General features: G+C 34.6%; 1 protein-coding gene across 1 annotated transcript in view; it reads right to left on the bottom strand.

Moving 5' to 3' along the window:
- The window catches only part of tenm1 (teneurin transmembrane protein 1), a 339,710-nt gene extending 316,194 nt beyond the window's left edge, over window positions 1-23,516 (bottom strand). The window contains exons 1-2 of the mRNA XM_088596739.1: window positions 23,456-23,516; window positions 1,330-1,385 (exon numbers count right to left, since the gene is read on the bottom strand). The gene's annotated coding sequence lies outside the window, so the exon portion shown is untranslated. The remainder of the gene's footprint in view (window positions 1-1,329; window positions 1,386-23,455) is intronic.
- Between the last annotated feature and the right edge of the window lie 359 nt (window positions 23,517-23,875).

Genomic DNA, 23,875 nt, shown 5'->3' on the forward strand with positions numbered 1-23,875 from the left:
CCTTTTTCCTAAGAAATAAACACAGGGAAGGACATTAATGCATTTGGGATGCTGCTTTCTATTTCTAGCTTCTTCCAAAGAGAAATATTTTTTTTAACTCAGTGCATTGTACTGCATTCTTGTAGTTGCCTAAAAAACGGATGCAAATTGATATTAGAGGAATTAATGGAATATTGTGAGAGGTAAAATGGATGTTGACAAGAAATGAAAACGGTAGCCAGACATGTAATACTAATTTGACGTGCTGTTATTGCATTGTCACTACAATGATGTCTAACAAGTTTGGAGTTGATTAGCCCAGCACTGTTTGAAAAAGAGAGGTTGGTTTTAGTATGGGGACACATTTTACCAAATAGGTTATGATCTGTTGTAGGTGGAAGAAAAGGTTGTTGGAATGTACCGTATGAGGTGCAATTCATGTTTTAGCAGTTTTAGGAGCTCCATTTTCCATGTGATGTATTGCCACAAGAACAATGCTTAGAAAGTTTAGAATTAATTACCCAAATATGTTAATATGTTAAGTATCATTCCAGCAGAACTCCCTCATGTAATGGGCGGTATTACATAGCTAATTGATGTACTACCATAGCTTTGGAAGGTGTGTGGAAAATGGAATACATGAAAAAAATCCTCATGAAGATGAGGACAACATAGAAAATCTACACAGAAATACATCCCAGCCTAGACACTAATGGCGTGAAGAAGAAGCACAATCCACCATACCACCCACAAATTTCCCAATAATTATTGTGTGAGACATTAAGCACACACACAAATTAATATCTACATTTTATTTTTAGGTCTTCATTCTAATAGTGAATAGCTTCTAACAGCTGAAAGAGATTTTTCCAGCCTAAGTGGCATAATATACTGTATTCTATCACCGGTACTAACAACTGTATATTGAAGAGTCAAGTTCCGTCTCATTCTTACTCCATTACAGTCCACATCTTTCAACTGGTTAAGACTGCATTAAAGCTTATGATATATATTTTTGACAGAGCAAATCATAGACCCAATGCAGTTCACGTTGGCAGTCTGTAGTTACAGAAATTGGAACCAAAACAAGAGTAAAACACAAAATGGAAAAGCAGCTACGACCAGAAGAAGCTACCAGCTTCAAACCTGACCTCCACTTCCTAGATATTGTCCATTCAAGTTACTATTTTTTTCATGTATTGTGCGAAGACACAGCACATTTGTCTGGGCTTATATCATTAATGTACAAGTGCAGTTTAGCTTGTTCTAGGACAGGAACAAAAAGAAACTGCAAGCTCATTTTTATTTTTTTCAGAAAAGGAAAAAAAGTCTTCTAAAAACATCTCCTACCTTAAGCCTCTGCAATAATGGTGCTCAAGTCTTCAGTTCTGCTTTTCAGGAAGCTCCTGAAAGTGTAATGGATAATAGATTTGGCATGGTGTCAAGATCACACATTACAATGTTACATTTGGACAATGAATCTGTGTCAGACTGGTTAATGTGAGCCATATAAAGCAAAATTCAGCACATGTTGAGCCATATATATTATTTTAAATTGCTATTTCTAACGTGAGAGTCAGGGAAAGCATTATGCACACTTATAAAATTGGAAGCCATATTAAACTGACATGCCTGCATACAACTTTTATTGAATCCACTTTTTCTTAACCTTCCGGCATTGCTTATGGGATGTTAGTCCTTCTGCAGTGTTCATATTATTGAATTGTTTAGCAGGTTTTTATCCATCTGAAATTCATACTGTGAGAGCAAGTCCGAGAATTCAGACATGATTTCAGGTAAATTTCAGTAAATTTTATTCTGTTATAAAAGCAAACACTAGGCATGTTTAAAATATGATCAATAGTGAATTTTAATGTAGCATTTAAATATAATTATTTGGTCTTTCTTTTTGATTTTTGGATTTCCATTTTGTTACTTTTAAATCATTTTATATTCATTTTACATGCTAATGACATACTGTACAGTAATTAGTTTTTGCATTGCTATATCTTCTTATTGTGCTGTATATGTACAGTATTCTTTGCAAGCTTAGTTTATCAGCACTGCTACTGTATGGTGCCATCTTTGTATGTTGGCTAATATATAAATAGTACAGTAGCTTGCAAAGTATTCAAGCCCTTCCAATGATGTCCCTTTTTGTTAAATGAGTAGAAACGTGTATAGGTAATTTCTGAATATTTTAAATGAATCAAAATTTGAATGGCTGATCAAAAGAGTTTTCTGGGTAAATAAATTTGAATGTCAACAAAAGTATATATGAAAATGAAACACTAAAATATGATACATTTGTAAGATATGCGCTATATTGTGTAGACAGGTAGAAAATGGAAATTGTATTTATTAATATATTGTTTTTATAATTGCAACAGTATTTCTTCTTCATACAATAACAGGAAGTGGATGTGGTTGATGAACCAGGAATATGGTACATAGCAATAACTGAATATATTTCCTTATGTAAGAATGGACATAATAATGACAACCTGGGAGGAGTATTGAACCTGGAATACCAACTCTGAATACAAGCTCATTATTGCATTGGCCAAAGGCCTCAGGGCGCCTGGCAAGGAAGTAATCTGCTGCTATGTTCATCCATGGAACAGTGCCAGAAGGCACATGTATTACATTGGCTCAATGTCTGTCTGTGCTGCACCACATAGGCAGCCAAAAGGAGGCACTCCTTTTGAATTCAGACGCCAATGTAATGCTAGAGGGGATAGAATTCTGGGCTGAGAACTGAACCTGGATCACCGGCACTGCATGCAAGCTTATTACCACATTGCCAAAAGCTCCAGACTGCCTGGTAAGGTGGTAATTGACTGCTATTTGCATGGTTGGAACTGTAACACAGGGCATGAACATCACACTTGTAGATTGGGCAATTGCTGTTGGCAATCATTTTGATTGCAACTCACATCTTTAAAATAATAATTCACTGAATGGTGAGGAGAAAAAAAAATACTGAGTCATACAAAATGCTGAAATTAAGGTATTGAAAATGATGTGTGTCAAAGACTGTAATCTTCAACTGACAGTCAAATGCACAGATGAAGGAAACCAAAGCAAAGACAGATATAGATTGCAAATCTGTAATATAGTATTCTTCTAAAACTTTTATGATAGATCAAATGAAAAATGAGGTATATAAATACATGTATTTGTTCTATTGATATAGCTATCCCTACCTTACACATTAATTAACACATCACAAAAGGCCTTGTGTTTCTTGGTATAGCCAACTAATACTGTAATTACTGTTCCGCATGATTTAGTGACGTGGATTTTGTATAAGAAAAATATTAATTGTGATACTGCTGAGTATAAGAAAAATATTAATTGCGATACTGCTAGTTAAAAAGTAAATATTTTGAAATGATACAATATTGGTAGATGAAAATGGAGCAATTGTGCATAGCTTGGAATAAGAAATTGGCCATGTAATGCCTTTTGCTGCTAGGTGAGGGCAGCTAACATAGTTTGTAATTCATAATTTTATTATTGCTCAAATCATGGAAGAGGATATTAAGTAGCTAAGTCAGTTATGCTGAAAGTGCAATTACACGGTACCTATCTAAGCAAGTATATTAATTCATTTATTTTGTTATCTGAGTTTTATTCCACTATCCTTTGAGCTAACTTCTTTCCATGTCTTAAAAGTCTTCTTCTGTATAATCCACAAAGAATATAAAACAGTCCATTAATTTAGATAATAGTGCTTGGTGTGTAATTGCATTGCTACAGTACCATGGCCTGCTGCTTAGTGTATAACACACTATACTTTCAAGTCACTTAGCTACCCATAGGAAGTTTTATTTGTACTTCTTTTATGCAAGTGAAAACACAATCTAAAGAAAATATCAATAAATATCAATTGTATTAAGTGCTGAAAATATTGATTGAATGGTTAAGAATTAAAAAAAGCAAACAGTCGTAATTTCAAGAGGGTTAAAACAAGTTTAAACTTTAAAATACTACTGCTGAGATTATATTTGTAATGTTTTTTTTAGAAATGTTTAAGTTAAATATATTTAGTGTAAAAGAAAAAAAAGTTTGTGAAACCCAGAATTGCTGTCCACGGTGCTGAAATTATTACTGAATGTTACTGTACCTTGCAAAGGGGAGCAAAAGTCATTCACAAATTTATATGAGGAGTGGTTATGTTTATTTGATTGTGGAAAATAATACTGTATATGCTGCAATAAAGATGAGCACTACCCATTTAGAACTGCCTTATTAGCACATTAGCAGGTCCCATATTGGGATACAGAAGAACATTAAGAAATTATTTTTTGAATGAATGTTTTCATTAAGACTAAAGAGCTGTAGGAGGGATAGAAAAAAGTATAAGGTGGGATGCTTTTAATTAGATGAATCTACTTATTTCAGAATAAGAAAAGATAGGACCCAAAAGTGTCCAAACATTATTTCAGTTGACTACCTACAGTACATGTATTTTTTTATTTGCAGTGACAGGATTCAGAATATGATGCATAGTTTAGCTAAAACAATTCAAAAGATCATACTGTAGATCCCATTTGAACTAAGACTTCCATCTTAGCATATTTTGCACCTGATTTGCAAAGTGAAATATTATCCACAGACACTGCCTGCACATTCTTAGAGAATCCCTATCCAAATGATGTTAGGCTGATAACCTTTTTTTAGTTTAATATAACCTATATAACCTTGTCTTATTCCTGCAGTACTAGAAAAATTATACCATTCTATGAAGGGGAGGGGGTTGGACAAAGAGACAAATGGTATCCTGGAGGTCTTTTGGAGAGGTACTGTTAGTTTTTTAAAAGAAAATAAAATTGTCAGAAGAAACTTTCAACTTCAGCAATTACTATGTTTTCTAGCAGTTTATATTAGCACCAGGTGCATGAATCAGTATGGTACCCAAATCCTCCCTTTTGTGTAGAGCAAGCAAATAGCTTGTTTTCTAGGAAGATAACAGTCACTTTTCTATCCTGCTGTATTATGCCTGTGTCATATTTGGCCAGATTTAATTAATTTTTAATTAGGAGAGAAAAATGGAAGTCGATACCAATGGGATTTACAGAAGAGCTGTACATTACCGATGCTCTTTCCACAACACACAGCTTGTGTAATTAAGAGTTAAGTTGAGCAACTTTTCTTGTAGAAAATTACTAATTAGTTAGTTTCAAATAGAGATGTATTATGTGTGTATGAGAGACAGAATTAGTTTTTATCCTTTATCAAAGTAAAGTGTTTGATAAAAATAAGTACAACATTTGAAATAAAAGAGATAACAAAGGGGTATTTTTTAAACCATGAACATTCCTACAGTATATCTAATATTTTACAATGGGGATTCTGGTTAGATTCATAACATATGGATCTTCACAAAAACAAGCCAATGGAGGTTTTCTGGCATGTACTCGCAAGTGAACAATTCCCCTTTCTTTGATCATTTTAGATTTCTATCTAGTCATGGAGATAGTGTCAGTGAAGGGAATGATATTTTATACCACACTGAACAAATGTGAAATAAAATAGGGTACCTGCTTTGTAATACCCACGCATCGAATATTACATATTTGGCAATTATTAATACAAAGGCAGGAATTGTATTCTGCTCATTATGATGAATGATTATGAAAATTATTATGAATAGTATGCTATTATGAAAGAGGATTAATGTAACTAGTTTTGCAAAAGGTATGTTGGTTTCTAATGCATCACGGGAGGTACAGTATTAGCAAATATGTTAATTCAAACAGCCTCAAGACCTTGCAGGCAATGGTTGGCATAGTTAGGAGACAGCAAAAAGAAGTTTAAAAAGGGACAGAAGACCACTATGTGGCTCTGTGTCTCCATTGGCACTGTGAACATCTGCAGGTTTGATCACCATTAATGGTGCACGAACATTCTATTAAGGATGTATTAGTATTTTTGTTATAGCTGTACAGTATACTGTACAGTGCATAGACACATATAGATGTCCTTACATGGATCATTTTCAAAATTAAACACAAACAAAACCAGTTAAATATGTTAGCTCATTTCTTTCATTATTTTATAAGCATTTTGTATAACACTTGGATGGCCAGTTGACACTGAAGCAATACTGATTCAACACAAAGCCTAATAAAAAGTCCAGTGTCAGTAAAGACAACACTGAAATCACAGCTTCAGTGAGTCCTTTTTACTCTCAAAGCCAAGATATTTATTGCCAATGCAGATTTAATCTACTGACAAAACAGTCAGTCAATGTTATTTGAGAAATGGGCATACATTTCTCAACTAGGAAATATAAACATATTAATGGAAAATAAAAGATAAAAGAAACATGCTTTTAATAAAGCAATGGCTAAAATATTATATTTTAATTTATCAGGCTATTAAGAAATCATTCTCAGTAGTAAAATGCAATACTGTCATGTATTAATAAAACTAACCTTCAATGTGAACATCCTCCATTTAGCAACACTTAACAGATAATGCAATACATTTTCCAAGTTACCACCTCTACAATGAGAATATTTGTCTTTAGTATTAGTCACATTTAAACAAAATAATTGGAAATCTATAAATTCCAACCCACCTCTGATTCCGTGCTTTACTGTTACACAGCTGTTAATGTATTTCCTCTACATAATTCAAACTGGAATGGCATGAAGCCAGGTACTGTATATCACACAAATGAATTATACACTTAAAATATCTTTCAAAGCAGACATGATATATTTTCTCTGTTTTTTTTTTCTATTGTGCCCATACATGTTTTGAGTTATGTAATTGATAACTAAGGATTTAAATACCTCTGTTAGGATCTAGGATCTTTAATTACCTTTAGGGTGCATTTACTGCTGTAATTCTATTATTTTTTTATTTTCAACACCTTAAAAATAACCTTGCAATTGTTGTCAAACCCTAGTTTTACAATAACATGTGCAACAGGGACACACATTGTATCTTACATGTGGAAAGCATCTATTATTGATTGTTGCTCTATGTCTTTGAGGTGTATGATTACAGAATGTACCATTTACCATTTCCTCAGCAGTATGTGTACACTGGAAAGCTATAACTCCCCAGGGATCAGGGAGTGTGACAGACTAAAAGAAGAAATATGGTAGAAATGAAGCATAAAAATGACATTGGGTATTCTCCAAAAGTCCTGCAATTCTGCTCTAGTAGTGAATAATATCAAAGGGCATTCTTGGCTAAAGTTTAAGACAGAGCAATCTGAAATTTTACAGGTACAATTTTCACTGTGTCACTAGTCTTTTACTGTATTTGCCTTCAGAAAATCCTTCCAAACCTGAACCCACAGCCCTCAAGAATTAAATTATATATATATTACTAAAATTGCACATATTTACTACAAAATATTTTCTTGATTGAAATTCTATTTCCTGTCTGAATTTTGAATATTGTGACTTCAGTATTATATATTGAGTATGTTACTATTAATATTAATAAAATTATAACCATCTTTTTTTGCATTTGCATAGTTTATAGCATTTAGAATGAGAAAACATTTCCTGTTGCATTATTGATATAAAGAGAAAGTGATTGTGCTCTGAAGCCTGTCATCCTGCCTTTCTTAACCCAGCTGTATTAATAATCTAATAAACTCTGAAAACTTAAAGCTGCTGTTGTAAATTCAAGTAAAAAAATGTCATAGTGTTTGATAAGTTAGAAGTAGGTTTGAACAGCTTACTATGTAACTTTGAAATATTGGAAAAGAAACTTTTAGAACTGGTGATTTGTTTTAATAAAAAAATGAGTAGGGTTTTTGATCCCATTAATAGATAAGTGATTTGGGCAATTTGCATATGACAGCAACTCAGAAATGAGCTGGTAGAGATACAGCTAGGAAGTAGTTTAATCCACTTTAGCGTATATGAGATTCAACTCATTTTATTAAAAAAAAAGAAAAACAAGTGATTTAAGGCAATGCTATTAATTGCAAAACCTGTTCTTTTTTCGCTGACAGATGGAGTCATTACTAATGTAGGGTTTCTTGCCAAGAGCAATTATAAAAAATAACTTTAATTGCTTTAGGTCATGAACAAAACTCCAGCAAACCCAGTGTGGTATGCACATATACTATTGTTATCTAAATTGAAAAACACAGTAGGTTGAAACAGAAAGGCAAAGATTGTTTTTCTCATTTAATAATAAAAAGATCTCGCCATTATGCTGGCAACAAGTGACCTACTTCTTCTTAGTAAATAGTAAATAGTATGAGCAACATAGAAAGTTTTAATATTGTTTAATATTAAAAATATTTTCATCCTTTTACTATATACTGCAATGTCAGCATAAAGAAATATTTTTTACACCGTAATTCTAAAATAGAGTGCTTCATGGAGTGCATTGCTATTGTAATGACATAATGACATACAAGTATACTTGTCTAAAAAGTACACTCTATGGATAAGTAAAAACAAGACAAAGATGTGTACAGTATATATGGAGAAAAATCTGTTTTGTTTTATTGTTAAACACTTTATAAGGGGGAAATGCAGCAATGTTGCAGTAACATAAGAATTATTACAAATAGTGGGAGGGGGTATTTGGTCCATCTAGCTTGTCATACTGCTTGTCTTAGCCTGAACTGCAAAATCCACTTCAGCTCCATCCCACCATTGTGGAACTGTTATGGGCAATGGGCTTGTATTTAGTGAGACCCATACCCAAGATACCTCTGGGATATGAACACATCCTTGTCATACTGGATAATGTCACCCACTGTGTAAAGGTCATACCCATCTTGATCGCTGCAGGTAAGATATACTTAAGGCTTTACTGTACCTATTCTTGTGGCTAGAGACTCCTTCGTGATCCCCAGGGCACGACAGGGTATCCCCATGGCAGGGGATGGACCAGGGCACACCTGTTACTTAATGCAAGGGGTGTCTATAGTGCTGTGAACTGACCTTTCATGAGCTTCGGTCTATCCCCCACAAATGAATGGACTCTGATGGATGGCTGAGAAGGAGCGACAGGACTGGGGTTTCCTACTCCCCTTGCTGATGTTTGGGAGCTTTCTCAAGCCTCCACTGAACTTTCCATTTCGAATTACTACGGTATATGTGTATCAACCCAAGAGAATTCTGGATATAACTTTGGAGAACTGGGGGACTCAGTACATGAAAGATGGGAATCTCCTAAACTACACGAACCATCTGTGAGCGCAGATAGCCAAGAGAACCCAGATTGTGAAGGAGCACTTCAGGCTAGACCATAGCAGTTCCTGGTAAGTGGCCAGTTTAAACTTCCTTCACCTCTGTGCAAATTAATGACAAGTGCTCTATGAGATCCTGCAAAAAATGAGACTACTAAATGATCTACTACCTCAATAGGAAGAGGAAGTAACAAATATATCACATCAGCCTCCTGAAAGCCTTGGAAAGATAGGAGAAGCCATCCCAGCAGAGTTCTTAGTTTTCATTCTGCTGCTGAAATCATGCAGCTTGAAAATGATCTCTCTTTTACTCGTGTGAAATGGAAGTTTTTAACTGCGTTTTGACCTATTGAATGTAAATCCTGTTGAAAAGCAATACTAATAAAAGAAAGGAACCAATATTCCAAATAATTAAGTGCCTGGCCACAACAAGTCACTGTACCTCATCTAGATTTATGGGGAGGTCCAAGTGTGCTGGTGTGTTCAGGAGTGTATTTTTGAACAGTGAAACACAAACCTGAGGACACAAGTGGAAACTATGTGGAAGTGCGTTCAAAAAAGAGAACAGGAGACACTTCTCTACCCACAAAATTGTGGGAGTATGGAACAAGCTACCTAGACATGCTGATGAAGTAGATCACAGTAGACTCCCTGTTAGTGATAAAGGTTAATAAGCATTTTCCTGTTTCCTGTCTGCCTAATAAAATATTCACATTTTAGAAATAGAAGTCATTATTGCACAATTTCTTGTTATCTTTGTTAATTTGTATCAATTATAAGTGACAATTTTCTTATAATTCTAAGTATACAGTACAGTAGATTCTAAATCAGAGAGACAATATCTAAAACCATGAAACTGTTAAGAAGAATACTGTATATATCTGCCCTTTAGGTTCCTATCAGTAATAATTAAAAAGATAAAGAACATACACAAACACTCAAAACAAGTACTCTAAACCCATCATTTCAAATTTATTGCAGATTACCTCCATACAGTAGGTTTATTCTTTATACATTACTTTCTCAGGCTTCCTTCAATGAGAAATAAACCAGGATTGGTAGAACCGGGGCAAGAGACAGAACCCAGGATAGATAGATGAGGTGCAGAATGTAGGCAAATATGAAGTGCCAGATAAGAACTCATGTGGAGAAGTTTAATGTGCTTTCTTCTTTTGAAAGGGTATACAGCAGAGATCTAAAAAGTGTAAACTCTCTATGGATTAAAGATGATGTTGTATGTGGCAGCCTGCAGTGTTTAAGAGAAAAATATTTTGTGTATATATTCTGCAACTCTTATTCTAATTGAATAACCATAATTCTTAATTGCTTTTGAGGAAAAAAACATTTGTCTATAAATTGACAAAATAACTGCAATTAATGCTATTGTTTGTAGTAATGAAAAGCCACAAGGACATAATTTATGATGTTGTAAATGTGCCATGCCATAGATAAAAATAAACATAAAACATGTCCTGAGATATTTTTAAACCACGCACCACTTCAAATTCCAAAACATTAAAAGAACAAGTGCTAATGCGCTTTTTAATCATAACCCTGAAAAAAGTTAATATGTATTTCTCCTCATGTGGCTTTTTATTAAAATATATACATTGAAAGTGTCCTTCGTGAACCATAATTAACCATGAGTAAAATGCAGAAATGCAGATTTTTTTCCATGCACTACTGAAAATTAGCATAGTTTGTGATGATACATTAAGTAAAACGTTGTGAATGAAAAAATTGAAACAGCTTGGAACCATATAAGGGTTTTATTATGCAGCTTTCTAATTGATTTAGACTAAGCTGTCATCAATTCTGTTATCAATTTTAGTTCTTTTCTGCTGCTGTTTATCTAGTTAATTATTACTAAAGGGAATGATTTTTTAGAGGATTGTATCTCTTAGAGGACTCCACTGAACACGGTGATGGTGTTGAGGAGAGTATATGATTTATACACAAAGGTAAATCATTCTCATTTTATAATAAGCATTGCTTGAGATATGAAACTGAAAGTGCTAAGGAGTCTCTTACTTGAAACAAAAATTTAATAAACCAAAAGAAAAAATAATATATACAAGCAAATCAAACGGTATCAATACTCTCAAGACTCACTTTTTAGATGGATAAGACAATCAAGGCTTATGATGTGTTGAAGCCCAGTAAATAATGTCATTCACTGCAGTTGCTAGGAAAAGCTAATTTTTACTGGCATTCTTTTTATTGCTACTGTATTTATGAGGCAGAAATGTCATCAGACCCTCTTTATGAAGCTTGTTTGTCATCCTTAATGGCATTTAAGTTAACCGTTATTTGTTCTGCACAAATAAAGTTTACATTTCTCCGTGCGAATCTCAAAGAAATCTCCTATCTTTTGATACACTAGTCATTTGCTGGGGAAAAATTCCTGACTCTCTGATCTCAAACTAGTAGAAGATGCTTGAAGATTTTTATCTTCCTTGTGATGTACAGATCATCTGTCAGTTTTTGCCTTGACAGTTTCAGCATACATTTGATATTGCCTAGGGGCCTGAAAACCTCTGGAACCAAAAGGATAATCAGCCCCAGAAATCAATGCCTGTTCTTTTCTGTTGCTAAATGGAAGCCTCAAATTACATTCTTTGTGATTTAGACACTTGAATCAGCATAAAATGTAAAATATGAGTTAATCCTGATTAAATTTACTCATGAACCATGAGTTAAAAATTATTATAATATGAGAAGCATATAGCAGTCAGATTTAAAATCTCACTATAACATTGATGGTAAAAGTACTAATAATACATCTCTCTCTGAAGCACAGGAGGTACCCCTAACTGAAAAGGTAAGCCCTCTTCAGGGTGTTAAATGATCTTCCCCAAAATCCATAAAATAATCAGATTTAAACTAAGAATTCACACAGCACTGTGAAGGTCATTATATCAATATGGAATTAAACAATATTCTGGGGACAGTTTTCAATATGTGCCTTGGGAGGAGGAATTAGAGAAAAGCATCACCAATTCTCGATGCGTCAATGCTCAAAAACTAACCTTCACAATGCATTGAAAGACTCTAAGGAGAAGGAGAACGGTTATTTTATTTCAGGGTATATGTGCAGAATTTGCAATGTATCCGTCTAAAGATGCGTGGTGAATCATATACTTACACAATACATGCCAAGGGGATGCTGAGAGAATGTTACAGTTGGAAAACTGTTTTTCCCTTCAGCACTTCAAAATGCGGCATCCTTCTCTAACTTTAATTTAAATGCAAAATTAGTCATTCTTCTCATACACAGTAGCTTCATATATTATTATTATTTTCAAAAATCTGCTTTACACATGTTCCTAGTTATACTGATGAATGAATAAACAGTGCTTGCTATACTGTGTTTTCATAAGGAGATGTGACATGTACTGTATAACACAGTAAGTTAATAAAATATGCAACAGCCAGACAAAAAACCCTGTATTATTTTCTAGTAGTAAATACTGAAGAATTTTGGTGCACTACCTGTGGTCTGATCTAATATAAATATAGGTATTCTGTAATATGAAAGCTTACATTTTCTCTTTGGTTTCCTTCCCTGAAAATTCACTGAAAACAACAACAAAAAAAGATTATCACCTTTTATTCAGGATTTTGTTTTTAAATTTAATTTGTGATGTTTGTCGTATTCCCTTGTTCATGTGAGTTTTTCTGCAATCCAAAGACATACTGTTAGGATAATTAGGTTCTGTGAAAACTGTCCCTGGTGTGAGTGTCTGTGTGTCTGCCCTGTGATGGACTTCAGTCCCATTCAGGGTGTTTCCTGCCTTATACATGTTGCTTGCAGGGATAGTCTTTTGCTACCCTCCAACCCTCTATTGGATAAAGTGGTTAGAAAATGGGTGGATGTCTGTCAATCTTTTTTATGTCTACATTTAGAAATAGGGAACCATCTTAGTGGTCATTCTTGGGGCTAAGTCTATAATCACAATTGAAAGATGGAACTTTAAATATATTATTTTTCAGTTCTACAGTATGATTGTCTTTTGGTAGGATAATAAAATAAAACTCAGGTAAATGCAACATTTCTTATATACCCAATGGATGATTCTCCAAGAGATGCATGGGGGAGCCTACTTCATGCCATAAAGAATTATTTTTATCTTATTCAGCCCCACTTTTCCATAGGTTAGAAAATCTGTAGTTACACAAGACAACTACACAATACAGGTCATTTAGTCTTGTATTCAATCACACTTGTTTTCATGTCAGAACTGTATTTTAAATCACTGATTCAAGCCATTTGGGTAATTGCATTGGCAGTAAGTTTGATCTCTTTGCATCAGAGCATAGTGGACATTGACAGAGAGTTTACTATTTTCAGCTGTTTCCTGATGTATCTACAGTACATGCTGTATAAAATCTATATGCTTCATATTACACAGCAGAGAAAAAGAACACAACATTAATGTTATGGGGCCATCTTCACACTTGATGTGTTTTTGTTTTTTTAAGCTTTTCAGGGTGGAATTAACCTACTTGTTCCAAGAAGTTATTTTATATATACTGTATACAAACTACAGTATGTAAGGATTTTATGTGAAACGGAAACAGACGTCTGATGGTTCTGCATTCTAGCAATGTGAAATGGCAAGAGCTAATTAAGATTCATATTAGTATCATTTTCAGATGTTACTTGCTCTGAAACACTCATTGTATAAGACAAATAGCTGTATTTTTATATACTGTATCATCATTGGAATTCTGTGCAAAACAGAGTATTACAATTAGTATGTTCTGCACAGAGTGTGTATTGTTTTTTTTTTGTATGTCTCTTGTAAAAACAGTATTTAAAATAAACTACACAATTTGCCATTGTTTAAGAGGAGGCAATACCCTTCAGTGAGATTCTAATAGATGCCTTAGAAGAGCATGAATGCTAAAATCAAGCAAAGGGGTTTCTTAGTGAAGCTCGGAAATATTGTAAAGAGAAGATCAGACACAGAGAAAGAGCCTTAACAGCCACTGAAACACCTTCACATGCATAAAGGATAGATGTTACCACTTTTAATCAATAGGTATGGCTCACTATTTCACTATGCATGCAAAATGCCTCATTAGCGCATATTCACAATATCTTACTGTAACACAGCATTAAACTGTCGTATTAATTCTTTCTTTTACAAGTTTTCAGCAAATGACATTTGCATAATGTGTTCATTTCTTGCTGCCTGGGACAGAGTGTCCTTAACTCATAAGTGTGGCAATGTCTGCTCATGCATACTGGACACAAACTGAGGTCCGCTGAACAGAGTGCTGTCACATACCTTGTCCCTATGTACCACTTTTTATTAGATGATTCAGCTCTTCTCCATCCATTCTTTTTTATTATCTTTAAGACATATTCATTGATCCTATCTAGCCGTGTTATTATTATTAGATATGTCCCTTTCTGTTCCTTTACACTTTTATTACCATCACATATATCAGTGCAAGCAAATAAACCATCTCTAGGGCTCTCTGAACGGTGCACTTATTCTCATACTTCAAAGTAGACTGGCCAGAAAGAATGTGTTTTGTCAACTGTAGGCATATTTTTTCTGTATGTTTTCCATAATAATGTGCGCTGACTGTATGTTAGCCAAGAATTCTTTAATTTTTCTGTTGTTAGAAAATGCAGAAATTGTTAGGTGAATAAATACAGGATCTGCATAATGTAACAATACTGTTACTGACTAATTATTTATGTATTAAAAATACAATTAATTAGACTGAACCTACTGTAGGTTTTATAGTTTTTGCTTTATTGAAAACATTATCCTGATAAAATAATTTAATTAATAAAATTTACCAGACCTAAATATATCTGTTATGATAATATGACAATAGCAGAGATATACAGTAGAGATGGTAAGAACTTTAGTAAAATACTAAGTTCTAAATAAAAATGTAAAAATACCAGGTAAGACTAATTATTTTTCTTCTATGAGCATGCTTTTTTTTGGACAGGTACAGTACATGTCAAGGTTCAGAAATTAGAAGTCACAGTAAGCAGAAATAAAAAAAATATTCCCACTGTTGAGTACAAGAAAGAACAGCAAAAACACAACAACTGTTACAAAAGGAAAGAGAAGCCAATTAAAAATAAATTTGTGGAGGCAAGGGAAAGTATCTGACCAGTTTGTCAAACATTTTTGAATGTAAATCTGTTTCTAAGAATAATTTGTGTGAAAGAATAGAACCACATGTGAACTAAAGGTACTGTATTTCAATCTCCTCCCAGTTTTGTAAAATATAGTTTTTTTGCATTTAGATCCTCCAGTAAAAGTCTTCCCTGAAGATTAAGGTACAGTACTTGAGAGGGTTCATTGAGAATATTATTAGTAATATTACAGTATTACTAATAAAAATGACATTCCCAAAACTTATGCAGATATGTATTTATATACCTTGATTGCATCTGTGACAAACAGAGTTTGCAGCAATCTTAATTTGGAACTACTAGTTTGGTGTTATATACATTCAGCTGTATGTGTAATGTTTTCTAGTTTTTTGAATAAAACCCCATCCTTTTGTTTTCAAAGCATGTCTTATTCACCAAGTCTTTTAAGCCAAAGTATTCACATTAACTTGCAAAGATAAACAATACATTAAATACAACTTCTGAAAATATACTGTATATAACCATCTATACAGTGGTTTGTTTTTATAAATAGCCTGTAAAAACCAGATCAGAACCATATAGTTTGAGCAAACCCCCAAAGTAGTAGAAACATTTCTGATACATTGCTGTAATCAATCAACACTTGTATTATTCTTTGAAAGCTTATTTTGATTTATTTTGTTCCTCTCTAATTCATCTTTCTTGAGTTGTAACAAGCCTTTAGCATTGAATGTTCCAGTAACAACAATGCCTGTTTTGCCTCCTATCACAAGGACCTATCAGTGACCAATGTTAAAAAAAACCAAGCTTTGTTCAATGTGTAGAACTGTAATCCTTTTAGAAAAGGCCCATTAATTTATTTCTGCAGGCCACTTTTGGCTTCTGTTGGTAGCTTGTCACACAAAATTTTTTTATCAGCTATTCCATTTGCAGCTTGTGTGAGACATGCACCAAGAACAGAACCAGGCAATAGAGTATTGTGATGTCCTTATCTGGTTCATTAAATTTCAACCAACTTTCTTGCTTAATGCACCATAATAATTTTCTCAAGATTCTTTTCAATGTCATTAGTCTTTTAACTCATAATCTACAAACCAATACGTAATACGCTCACAAAATAAAATGACAGTATAAAATTACCACCATGAAGTTGACCACTCAAAAATGATGACTCCCAATGCATTCATTTGTGTCAGTTTGTGCTGTTAAAAGTATTTGGGTTGCTTTCGTTTCTGAGAAAAGGGATTCTTTTACACAGGGAGTGATATCACTCAGCCTTTCTGCACAGGTGGACAAAAGTGGTCTCACTTATTTATGCTGATAAAGTTGCTAAAAATTTCTCATTCACCACTTTTACAATGTACTGAACACCTCATTCACAGAAAAGAGTAATGTGCAGTGTACATCCTATCATGCAGTGTCAAACACATTGTTCTCATTCAAATCACCTCAGTTTTAACTTGTAGTAGTTCAGGTGGGTAGCTGTGTCAGCATGCGCAGGCTGCAAAGGAACAAGTAATAGGTTTATTCCATGTTGAAAAAAAAACCTTTCGGCTGTAAAGCTTTCTTCAGGTGTGAGCGAACCAATGTTTCAAATGGGTATTATCACAGAAATACATGAACACAACAGTTTACTGAAGAGTCAGAGAGTGGAAAGATGGTATCATCCTCAAACATCAGTGCCTCACAACACTGATGACATGGCTATAAGGTTTTAAGTCAATTAGTAAAGCAAAAAAAAATCAGCAACAAGTATATAGTCTTTACTTTTGTGGAAAATCATACTTTGCTGATCTCATTTTATACATGTGATACATCACCTTTATCTGCCTGAACAATTACAAAGGACATTTTTCCATGTGCTTGATACCTTCAGTAACAATTACAGCATCATGTGGACAAAACATGTTAGAATTCTCACTGATGGTACAGCATCAATGACTGGATGGCATAGTGAATGTCTGATGCTTGTTAAATGGCTCAATTCAATTTCAAAGAAAAATCACAGAACAAAATCACAGACAATAGATCTAATGTGGTGCCATGGGGGTAGTTGACACCACATTACGCATGGACAGGCTTCCATTCTCCCCTGTCACACCCCTTTATAAGCTCTTTTAGGTTCCTTTTCTTTATCTTACACACACTCTCCTCCAACAGCGGTGATCACACTGACCCCCTCATCGGGATAACGGGATACATAACTCCACATTCCATTACTTCTGGGCCCTTCAGGGTCTCAAATTCATCTTGTTATCTTCACTGCTAGGAATCACCTGCTCCCAGACCCCAACATGGAGCCTCCTGCTCCTACTCCATTAGGACACTGTTTCACACACAACCAGTGCCTTGGACTCCCAGGTCCACCTCCAGCCCTGACATCCTTTTCCTAACGCTACCAGGTTGGGTTACACAAATTCACACTACCTACATCACCGAGCCTCTTCCGCACTACACACCATGCCAAGACCCAACACACTGTCCCTCTCTAGCACACCCTCACAACCTTTCTGGCACCTCACTCTCACACCCTTAGGTTGTGAACTCACAGCTGCCAGTGCACCTCACATCATGCAAAGCCACCACTGCACATCTCCCAGAGGGTGGAGCTAGATAGACCCCACTCACTTCCCCAATACCAATTTATTGCCAGGGGGAGAGTTCCTCTACCACACAACCCACTCTGGTCCACACTCACTAACTCACTTATACAGTGGACACGACATCCCTGCTCTAACACCCTAGCAGGATGCTGTCCCTTTAAACCTTTCGACGATCTCATAAAGCTCTATTTCTTCCGTCAGTCTCCTCGCAGACTGACGTTTTCACTCTTTTCCTCGCAGGCTATTCCTTTCACAATCCCCTGCAGAACTGTTGTTCTTCTCCACCCCCTCACGGAGTTACTACAGCGGCTAATCATTCTTTGTTCACTGCAGCACGCTCTTCTAACATCGCCCTGACTTGTAGCGTCTCACACCTGCTACTATCATGCCAAGCTCTCTCACACCAGAACCTCCACATTTCTCCTCTCACAACTGCAGCGGCAGCGAGACCGAAGTCCTGCTGGATCTTTCCCCCTTTAAGAAGTATTCAGGCTAGTTTTAAACCACTTCTACACCTGCCGTTAATTCACTTATTCACATCAGGTGTGGTTTCCATGGCAATGCGTCTCCCTCAATTCGGGGCTCTGCCCCCCACACCAGACACTCCCTGCATTGTACCACACTAAGAAGAAAAACAAAATGCCATAAAAGGAAAGTGTAAATCATGCTCACTTAAAATACAACCTTTATATCACTAATCATAGAATTAATTTGTGAATAAACTCATATTGTAAACAGCTTCCTAATTCCTACTGTATATAATTTCAACATTCACACTCTGTTTTGTCATTCTCACACACTACCTGTAGTGCTGAAATTATTGACAAGATTACAGAAAGAGAGGTGGATATAAATGATTATTTTCAATGGTACAATGGAATAAACATGGAGTTTCTGGGTATGTAGTGTTGGACGAAAACAGTGACAGTGTTTAGATTTATTTGAGGACTGGTAGACGTTTTATTAAATATCTAACACTAATGTAGAGTTCTGTTACTGTGTTTGTCTAGACTTGCTGCTAGCATTACAAATAAAGTGATTACTATTATAATTACTGTTCCTGTAAAAATAGTTTAATGTTTTGGTAAATATTCCCATTGTTCTATTGTGCCAATACAGCTGGTCAATATGCTTCTGATTTATCTATGTAGACCTATAAAATCAAAATTACATTACTCATTACAACAAAAAATCTACACTAAAAATAAAAATATTGCAAATATGTTCTTAATAAACACTAAGAAGTAAAAACTAGAAAGTCCTTTACTGTATACTGTAACAGATGTATTAAAAGTAGACTACAGTAGTAGACTACCTTAAAAAACTTACAAAATAAGAAACTGTCATGCACAGCACATAGGCATGTTTTTTACACAGATATTTCTGCTCCAGAAATTTAACTATTAAAATCTCTTTTAATTCAGTATTCATGTATATAGTTTATAAAGATAAGACATATTATCTTGGGATTACACAAATCTGCAGAGGAATAAAACACGAAGTAAAAAGTGCATCAAACTGTTAAGCATATCCAGTTCTAAAGAATATTTTGATCAAACAGCCAATGACAAGGCAATGAGTCCATTGCACACCGAAGAAGCAGAAAGATAGATTCAGCATCACTAGGTGACAAAGTTTGGACATAACACATTCTATTGTTGAGAATTAATTTAATCAGAATCTCAAGAAGAAAGAATAGCCTGTCAAATCAAGGCTTGAGATACGTAGTAGTAATTTCCACTCAAAAAGTACTTCCAAAGAGGCGAATAATAGAAGAATAGCTCTCCAAAGTATGTCTGCAAATGCACTGAATAAATGAGAACCTCTTGATCACAGCAGGGAGGATCTTTAGTAAAAGTAACACATTTTTGTGCTCATTAAAATGAGCATTTTTCTTCACTAATGCATACCCTTTCAAACAGCATTACCATGGCACCATTGAAGTATTTCAACTAAATATTATAATATTACAGGACTGACTTTATCCAGGTAAAATGAAATTTCACTGTGCTTGCCTAGCTCTCTTTGGTTATGGCCCTCTCCAGATAAGAATGTCTACCTTCCTCTTCACCATTTCCCCATCTTATTTTAACTTGCCTCCCAATGAGGGGATTAAACCACTGTTTATCTGCCCTCCTCTGAAATATCATGGTTATATTTTTCTTTGGCTTTTATATTGACACTAAAATTCTCTGTTTCAAGAAAGGAGAAGAAAACACAATATTGGCTAATCTGTGAGGACTCCTCAGTCTAATAGTGCTCTTTGTTATTCAAATTTGGCAAGAACTGTTGAAATCAGCACATTTATACAGGAAGATGTTTCTGCTATAGCAAATCCTTTACTGTATCTTTAGCTCAAAAACGTAGTATAAATTCTGTGGTATTGTGTTTTGGGATTTTTTAACAAAGATTTGGTGATGCAGACTGTATAGTATTTTTTGTTAATAAATTAAAACACCTGTAGTTCTTAACAATTAAAAAAAACAAGAATTATGCCAGCTGTAAGGACTTTTGCTTTTGATTTAAATTTAATTTACCACATTTAATGGTACTCTGTATGAATCCACATTTCATTTGCCACTTCCTTTTACATTTCCCCTTTACCTCTGAAAAGTAATAAACCATTAAAATGTCTTTTCAACTGATTAAATCTGGAAAAAGACGTATGTCTGTAAGTCGTAACTACAAAACACAATTTATCCTTCTGGATATATGGTTCAACAAACAATTCCATTACTTATTGTTTTTTATGTTCTTTGTGTATCATTTTAAAAATAGAATTAAACATTTTATTTCTAACATACTGTAGCAAGCTCATGTTATCATGCCACAGGATTTGTATTACTAATTTCTTTAAGTCTGGCATAGCAAAACTATGTTAGATTTGCAATGTTGTGCCAGATGACAATATATTGTCATATATACAGCATACAGTATATATTAACCCACTGCACAGGTGAATGGTGTGTAGTTTCAGGTTTATTGTGTGTTTTTTGAGTCATGATTTTTTTTTTTTTCAATTTAACATTAACTAGAGTGTTGTGTCATCATCAAGTATTAGGAAATCCATATTATGTAAAGTATTACACGAAAGAGGAAATTGCAAGCTGTAGAAATCTCTAATTAGGTTCCTGTCCAAGACTTTATAGCCTCTTGGAGATATGCCTGACACTTAAATTAAGTATGTCAGATTTCTCTTGCTTCCATTACACAGTCTCAGTATTCTTTTTCTGCACTGTTGGTGAGTGTATGACATAAGGAACTGCACAAGTTTTGAACATACAGTATTTTAGTTACAAATTCAAATCATTGCACTTGCTACTTTAGATTTCAATTCATTTGACTAAATTCTGGGCCTATCTTATAATAATGTATCTGTAATGACACTGCATTTATTATGAAATCATTTAAACATGTATTAAAGGTGTTTAAAAAAGAAATAGAAAAATGTTCACGATGTCAGAGCCTGCTTTTACAAGTATGAATTCAGGGACAGAACTGCTTGTTTTCTTCACAACAAACCCTTTTGTATTGAAACCAACCATTAAATTGGTATTTAATAATCTCAAGGAAAGAAGCAATATCCCCTTAGATTTCAAAGCAAACAGAGCCATCTGTTATTTTTCTGGGTGTTGTGGTAATTCATGGTGTGGTCCTCAACATCTTCAAAAATAATTTTAAAAGCTTTGATGTATCAATAAAACCACAAGCAATCTATTGCTGCATAATTGGTGGTAGATTTCAAATTGTTTGTTGATAACTTAATGTTATTCATTAATGTATGTTATTCATATTGTGCTCAAAGTTAGATGAATATATTTTGTATTGCCTTCCTACAAAATCATAATCCATGATTTAATTAAGAAACTCTCTCTCTTTCCTAGCGTTAATCCCGCATCAACAGGGTCTGCTTGTCAGTACACCAGTCTCCATTTGGTGGTTTGAACCAAATCTTTGAGCTGACGTTTCCATTAACTGCGACCGAGAAATACTCCAACCGGCGTGTTGCTCCGCCTGCCATCAGAGTGGGAGTGCCCCAGTATAGTGTCCCCGTCACTATGCTGGGGCATTTGGACCCACACGGACTGCAGGGTGAGCATGCCCTGCTGGCCCCACTAACACCTCTTCCAGCAGCAACCTTAGTTTTCCCAGGATGTCTCCCATCCAGGTACTGACCAGGCTCACACCTGCTTAGCTTCAGTGGGTTGCCAATTGTGAGTTGCAGGGTGATATGGCTGCTGGATTTAATTAAGAAACTGATCTTCATTAACCCTTTGGTGGAATTCTATGGGTTTCTTGAAAAAAATAATTATAATTTCAGGAGGAATAATAACACCCAAGAATTAAATGTATTAAAAATGCTTTTTAGTGATCGTAAGATTTTTCTTAAACTTGGTGGGCTGAGGGTCAACGTCCTTGCTATAAGATAATGGGACTAGGACTGCCATAGAGACCCCTAAAAGATATCTGCAGACGGTGAAGATGGTATGGAGGAGGGATACAAAAGATTAATGTGATAAAGAAAAATATTTACATACAGTATTTATAGTTTTTTACATTTATGATATGATGTCAGGAATAATACTTATTTACGAATAGATTAGGCAGCTGAGGGAAGAGTGAATTTGGCTGCTGTCATCTCTCCTGAACGTTCATTGTAAAATTCATAATATTTTAAAAATTGCAATAAGGAAAAGATGGTTGCTTTAGTTACACCTCTTCTGTGCTGTGAGCTGGAAATTAATGCTTTCCAAAGGGCTACTAATAAACCAAGGATGCATTAAAGTGCTGTAATAAAACAATCATAGAATACTTTTTTACTTTCTTCACCTACTGTAGCAGAAATGTGTCACCTTTATTCTATTAAAAACAATTGCAATTGTTAGATTTTAGCAATATCTCTGTGAAGTTTCCATTTACAAACCTGAAGGTTATACTTGGGAAAGGGGGGTTCAAGATTTTATTGCAGCCATCGATAAAAGAAGATAAGCTAAGTTTCTGCTTTAGATGATTATACTGGAGATGCTCCCAAGACATATTGGTTGCATACTGTATAAGTGTGTGGCATTGAAGTAAAATGAATGCACTTAATTTAAAATGTCATGCCTTTATGTTTGATTTCTCTCTTACTTTCAAGCTTTCAAGATTCTTCTTGTTCAAAAAGTTGTTATGTATCGAGCATTTTCACGTGCCCAGAAATACACATATATACAGTATGTATTATTATTACAGAAAGTATATTATATCATTACTTTATATTTATTAGTATATAATATTATTCGTATATTATTAAAGAAAGAAACAATACAATTTTTTTCTTTCTCAAAATCTATTGGATGACCAATACAAATATTTTGGAACTATCTGCCCCAAGAAACAGGAAAATTACATTTTAGATCACAAAACGTTTAATTGTTTTCACGTGGGAATTATTTTAACATAATGGGATCTTGAAATAGGCTGGTGTTTGTAAGGATGTCAAACAAATTCTGTTGTAAGGTGCAAAACTAGCATTATTTACAGTTCAGAGAAAAACACCAAACTCAAAAAATGGAAACCTACTGTATCTGTTCTTCTGAGCTTCTTACCGCACTTCTTCAGTTTCCTCTCTGTAAACAACTAGGCAGGCTGCTCTCCCAGACTCCTACAAATTAAACACACTTTTCTAAGAACCCACACTTCTGAGCGTACAGTATCAACACATCTGTCAGCTGTTCACATCTCATAATAGAGCACATAATAGAGGCTCTGAAGGTTCCCCAGTTCATCAATGGCCAATCTGATAGCCTTCCTGGTTTTAAATGTCACCCAACCAATTGTCTTCTTCCAAATTATAGCTTTATGGAAAATGTAGTTCACCTAGAGGTGCCTTTTTGTCTCCACCTACTGCCCAGATTACAACTTGAAAAGCATGCCCTTCATAGCAAATGATAATGTAACACTGCTGTGTTTACAATATGGAAATAGAGAAGGTACTGTAAT

The sequence above is a fragment of the Lepisosteus platostomus genome, chromosome 10 (assembly GCF_059453375.1).
Source record: "Lepisosteus platostomus isolate fLepPlt1 chromosome 10, fLepPlt1.hap1, whole genome shotgun sequence".
NCBI classification, from domain to species: Eukaryota; Metazoa; Chordata; class Actinopteri; order Semionotiformes; family Lepisosteidae; genus Lepisosteus; species Lepisosteus platostomus.